Genomic DNA, 6,854 nt, shown 5'->3' on the forward strand with positions numbered 1-6,854 from the left:
AAAAAAAAAATCAGTCCTGATTGTACACATATAGGGTGTCAGGATTAAACGTGCATACATAAAATGTGCATACATACATCTAAACAGTGGCGGCTGGTGCTCAAAATTTTTTTGGGGGCGCAAACATTTTTTGAAAAAAAATCATCAAATGCAGCCACTGTGCCATCAATTGCAGCCACTGTGCCACTTAAATGCTGCCAGTGTGCCATCAAACACAGCCACTGTGCCATCATTTGCAGCCACTGTGCCAAACGCTGCCACTATGCCCATCAAACGCAGCCACTGTGCCCAAACGCTGCCAGTGTGCCCAAATGCTGCCAGTGTGCCCATTAAATGCTGCCACTGTGCCATCAAACGCTGCCACTGTGCCCATCAAACGCTGCTACTGTGCCACTTAAATGCTGCCAGTGTGCCATCAAACGCAGCCACTGTGCCATCATTTGCAGCCACTGTGCCAAACGCTGCCACTATGCCCATCAAACGCAGCCACTGTGCCCAAACGCTGCCAGTGTGCCCAAATGCTGCCAGTGTGCCCATTAAATGCTGCCACTGTGCCCATCAAATGCTGCCCGTGTGCCCATCAAATGCTGCCCGTGTGCCCATCAAATGCTGCCCGTGTGCCCTTGAATGCCCCCAGTGTGACCCCCGACCGCTCACCGGCACTTACCCTGTCTTGGTGGGGCAGCGGGTGACTGCGACGAGTGGGGTCCTCCATGCGTCTCCTGCTGTCCTCATCTCCCATCCTCTCCTCCTGATAGGCGTCCAATAGCGGCGCCTGTCGTTTCAGCAAATTAGGTGATGGGTAACAGATCCGAGCACCTGATTGGCGGAGAGGCAGTTTAGTGTTAGTAGAGCGAATAGTCATTCGCTTTTCTAACACAGCTGAGTGACCTGTGAGGTCACCTTTTTTGATGCCTATTAGAGCCTATGGCTCTAATCTGGTGCTTCAAAAACACCCCCCGCCGCTGTAATTCAGGTTCCCTGCGCCCAAAAAGGGGCCGGGCGCCTGAATAGGGGGTTGCAGCGGCGGCCATAGATAGATTCATGCAATGCATGAATCTATCCATTGGTGATAGAGGGGTGGCTGGAGAGAGGGGGCGGAGCCCGTGCGCCCTTAATGCATGGGCCGCCACTGCATCTAAACACACACATAATATACACACACATATACTGTATATACCACACAAACACATATATAAATACATACATGAACACACATACATGAACACACATACAAGAACACACATACATGAACACACATACAAGAACACACATACAAGAACACACATACATGAACACACATACATGAACACACATACAAGAACACACATACATGAACACACATACAAGAACACACATACATGAACACACATACAAGAACACACATACATGAACACACATACATGAACACATATACAGAAAGCCTTTTCAAAAACGGCAGTGCTTTACCTTACCTCTTCCTGCTGGGTACTGCACTGTAGGGGAGACAAAGAGCACAGCACACACTGCTTTCACTGATCAGTGTGACAAGCTCCCCGTACAGTGCCGATTACAGTTCGGCTGACGATGGGGAGAACGATCTCAGCCGCTCATCCTTACAAGATAAACAGGGGGCCCTCAAGGGCCCCCTGCAGCATGGGGCCCAGTCGCCATGGCGACCTCAGCGACCCCTATACTTCCGCCACTGCCATAGACGTCTATTATATCCTGCGGGTTAGGTGCACTTTCTGAAAGCACACCAAAACTCCTGAATTCAGGAAATTTGGTGCACTTTCAGAAATTGCACCACACCTGCAGGATATAAAGAAGTCTATGGCATAGCGCAGCTAACCCAGGAAAGTCACAGATGCACTGCACCCGCGGTGTGGGTAAACCGCAGCACATCAGTGTGAAAGCAGCCTTATAGCGGGCTCAGAACAATAAGGTTCATTTACATTTGCAGTTTGGGGGGTGGTAAAACCTCATAGTTAAGATGTGTTTTTATCACCCCTGCCCCAACCGCACCCCCTTTAGCTGCAGTGGCCAGGGGTGTACACATGTCACAACAGGAGTTATACCTCTTGTCATGGTTGGTGGGTGTAGCAACATTCAAGTGAATGAGACTGCTCTGCAAGTGCCCAGCAACCTTGTGCAGTACAGCAAACAAGGGGTTAAAGCAGGCAGCTTTATGTTATTTTCTCACAACCTGCTTTAACCCCTTGGACCCTGAAAAAGCATGCAGTTACAGGGGACATGCAGAGTAGCCCCATTTAATTGAATGGGTCACAATTGGTAGGCGGTAGCACCCACCAAAAGCAACAGGGGGCTTAACTCCTGCTGCAGCATATATATACCTTTGGCTGCTGCCTCAGCAGCTAAAGAGGGAAGGGAGGCAGTAAACTGTGACTCAACCGCAGAGTTTTACCAGACCCCAACTTTACGTGTGAGCGAGCCCTAAGAGTGCCGCTGCCGAATGTAATTAAGGGCTCATTCATAAGTGAAGCAGGCACTGCTGCTCTTCTGCTCCTCGTTGCCTCCTCTCCTCCTGATTGCCTGCAATGCACACGATTGCGACACAGTAGTATGGCGATTAGAGGTTTCAGGTGTGATGAGGTGACACTGTGCCCAGTGATCTATGAATTCACCCATGTTGTTCAGGTAGATGTCCACCTCTTTAAGGTTGCCTACCAGTGGCAGCTGGTGTTTTTTTTGGGGGGGGGCAAACAACCAACCCCCACACTTGCTGTCTGCCGTTCATTCCATCTAGGTGGTGGGTCTCAAGACCCGCTTCCTGATTGGCCAGAAGGAGGATCAGTGTTACAATAGCGAATATTCATTCGCTATTGTAACACTATTGGGTGGGCTCGGTTCACATTCTCTGCGCCCCGAGCACACCCTATTTTGGAATCCTTTTAGAGCCTCTGGCTCTAATCAGGTGCTTAAACCCCCCCCCCCCCCATTGGAGTCCATGCATTTGGCGTCCTGCAAGGGGCCGGACGCATGGATGGGGGGACGGCACCTGTGCACCCTTAATGGATGGGCCGTCCCTGTTGCCTACTCCTACTGTAGAAAGATTTTGGCATAAACTTGTTCATCTTACTGGATTTCTAGCGTGGATAAACAGTTTTTTATTTTTTATGGAACAGCTATAATTCTTTTAACTGAACACAAATTCATTGCTAGCATTTATTATGTGCTTTAAAGTGGTTTTGGACCTCTATAATAAAAAATTAACAAAGCATACCCTTCTATAGTGATATAAAAACATAACATTTGGATATTACTACTTGCCAAAGATATTGGCATAAACTTGTTCAACCTTACTTAATTTATTAATGTTGCAAAAATTTTACATTTAGAGATTTTTTTCACCAACTTAAAAATACAGGAACTGGACAGGAGGGTGTAACAGCAGGATGGAACAGTAATTGGTAAGCTAGGCTGCAAATGTAAGGAATACAATATTTGAACTATTAAGGACTCCACAAGTGCCAGATCTTTACACCACTTGAACCATTCCATCTATGTGTCTTTTTTTAATTCATTTTATCCATCTACCTAATCACAGATTATCATTTATGAGTCCCATAACAAAAATAAATTCCAGAATAAGCTTGTAACTCCCTGACAGTTCTTTTGCAGATGAAACAAAAATGATTGCCTGTTTGTACTGCAGCGGAAAAATACATTGATAAGTTTAAACCCAAGAACAAAATTTGCAGCTTCCCAGCCCCTGGATCGCTGCAGGAGTTCTTTTTTTTTTTTAATTATAATTTTTTAGCCTGGTTATCCTGCCAGTAACACCCTTCTAGTCCTGGGCTGACAACACTCACTCACTGCACTGTAGCTATGGAAAAGCAATGTTGTCACCTTAAGATGTGAAATCTGTTAAGACTACAGAACACCTCCACCCCTCCCCTTCTCTATAATATAGGGTGAAGTGAACTGTAGAGAGGAAACTTTGCAGGGATGATAACACTAATTGGGATAACAATACAGCAGAGGCACAACCTACAGAAAGTTATGCACTTATTGGATTTCTGGCAAAGATAAACAGTTTTTTTAAACTTATGAAAAAGCTATAAAAAAAGTTCATTTTTTTTATTTATTATGCACTTTAAAGTGGTTGTAACAGAAAAATAGAAAGTACCCCCCGTACTGTGTGACTTTAAGGGCAAACTCAAATTATTAAATTGATTTACTATAAAAATATAAAGTTTATTCATACAGAATTAAAAACATTGGTGCATACATCACTATAAGATACATATAACATGATACATAGTGGCTCATGTAGGGCTGGTTATTGATGTAACAGTCTCTTCTCGTTATGTCCGACACGTTTCAGGAGCAAATGTATATCCCTTCTTCAAGGGCATTTAAAGAGAGAAGTTCATAGATTTAGGACACTCTATAACATAACATAACATAATAATGTTAAAAACATAGAAGCAGGTGTAAGATATACACATGTTATAGATGTTACTGGCAGTGGCATCTACATACCAACATCACAGCCCGCAGTAGACGCATCACAAATAAAAGCAACCAAAAGTAAATCTGCATCAAGGTTTTGATAATCCTGTAGGAGTATATCCCCCAGAGAGATGGGGTCCACCAAGGCCTTGAATGCCCCTCAAAAGGATCCCAGAGCACAGCCAATTTGAACCGACTGGTGGAGAATGTAGCGAGAGAAAGAAAGAAGGTCACAGCTGGTGAGGTGTAGGGTAGTTGATATCAATAGTGATGTCTGCCCACACCTAAAATATAAATAGACAATGGTAAAATAGAGGGAACATCATGGCCACTTTCAGTTTATGATTCCTCAGTACACAAAAAACGTACAACAGAATAATCTACTCCTATAGAGTACCCTTCTGTTCTGTCTTCTCTTGGAGCTGTGGGCAAAGGTAATGTTAATCAAGTTCGCTCTTCTGGGCTTTCTGGTGATGGTTTGCCTATACCTGTACACACGGGTGAACCCCCTACACAAGGAACTTCTTCTGCACTATCTATTTCAGACAAGGATTTTTTAGTACCCAGTCCAGACAACGACACACACACAACACTTAGAAACCTCTTACGAGGAACATGATCACATCAATACACATAATATCATCAATTTATAAGATCACCCGCTTTCTCCAGAAGAAGAGAAACTGTTATCTAAGGGTCTCAACTTTTGTCTAGGATTCTGAGCCAAACACCTTTGAAATAATTAAGGACTTGCATTTATTTGCGAGGAAACTTCTCTTTAAGAGTCTATACTCGAAAGAAACAGTACACAGTGCCCAGAACACCACACAACAAGAGCCGCTTTGTATCATGTTGTTATATGTATCTTATCCCTTTCATGCCTAAGCCTATTTCTGACATCTGTTGCTTACAAGTTAAAATCCATATTTTTTGCTAGAAAATTACTTAGAACTCCCAAACATTATATATGTATATATACATTTTAGCAGAGAATCTAGAGAGTAAAATGGCGATCGTTGCAATATTTTATGTCACACTGTATTTGCGCAGTGGTCTTTCAAACGCAATTTTTTAGGAAAAAAGACATTTTCATGAATCAAAAAAAAACTAAAAAGTAAAGTTAACCCAATTTCTTTGTATAATGTGAAAGATGATGTTACACCGAGTAAATAGATACCTAACATGTCATGCTTTGAAATTGAGCACACTCGTGGAATGGCGACAAACTACGGTACCTAAAAATCTCCATAGGCAGCACTTTAAAAAAAAAAAATAACGGTTTCCAGGTTAGAGTTACAGAGGAGGTCTAGTACTAGAATTATTGCTCTCACCGAACAATATGCGGTGTTCGGGGAAAATTCAGAACACCGTTAAAGTCTATGGGACATTAACATGAAAAATCAAAAGTGTTCATTTTAAAGGCTTATATGCAAGTTATTGTCATAAAAAGTGTTTGGGGACCTGGGTCCTGCCCCAGGGGACATGTATCAATGAAAAATTTTTGGCAGCAACAAAGATGACTTTGGCAAGTTGGATCATACGTCTCATTCAGAGAACATATTGGGCTACTGGTCTTCCGGTTCCGAAATCAATCAATGCACATTCAATGCGGGGTGTGGCATCTTCTCGGGCGGCGTTAGCACGCATCTCACCGGAAACTGTCGCACGGCAAGCTGGTCATTCTTCACCACGTTCATGACCCACTATAGTCTAGATCCAGACACGCTTACTTCTCGTGACTTCGGGAAAAAAGCTTTGCAGTTGTCTGCTCTATAATCTAAATTAATTTTTTTTTTGCAGCAACCCTCCCTGTGAGCGAGTTATTGACCATGTGTATGCTGCCATGAAGGCACCAGGAAAACAGAAAATCGAATACTTACCTTTCCGTAATTTTCCTTTCCTGGTGCCTATCCATGGCAGCATACGCCCTCCCTTTTTTTAATATAATCCTTAAATGTTTGAGTCTAGTTACAAGAATGGCGCATGGGGGGGCCTGACTCTTTATTTATAGAGTTAAATTGGTCCTGTGGGTTGGTTGGGGGTGGGATAACCAACCATGTGTATGCTGCCATGGATAGGCACCAGGAAAGGAAAATTACGGAAAGGTAATAATTAAATTTTCCGTTATACACTCTTGTGCTTAAATTAACAATATAGTGAATTTCTCTGTCAGCAGGCATCAGCTCCTTAAAGCCTTGGGCCCTGGCTGCTCCCCTCCACATGGTTTCTGCAAATGCTTATATTTTTGTAAAACAGAAACACAAAGGCTATATGCTGCGCACTGGTAAAGTCAAGGTATCCATGAGAAACAAGTAGATACATTGGAGGATGATGAATAAACAAATAAAACTTGCTTCCATATAAACCATGAAGTAACATTTATTGCGTGGCCAAGGATA

The sequence above is a fragment of the Aquarana catesbeiana genome, linkage group LG08 (genome assembly GCF_042186555.1).
Source record: "Aquarana catesbeiana isolate 2022-GZ linkage group LG08, ASM4218655v1, whole genome shotgun sequence".
Taxonomy (NCBI): domain Eukaryota; kingdom Metazoa; phylum Chordata; class Amphibia; order Anura; family Ranidae; genus Aquarana; species Aquarana catesbeiana.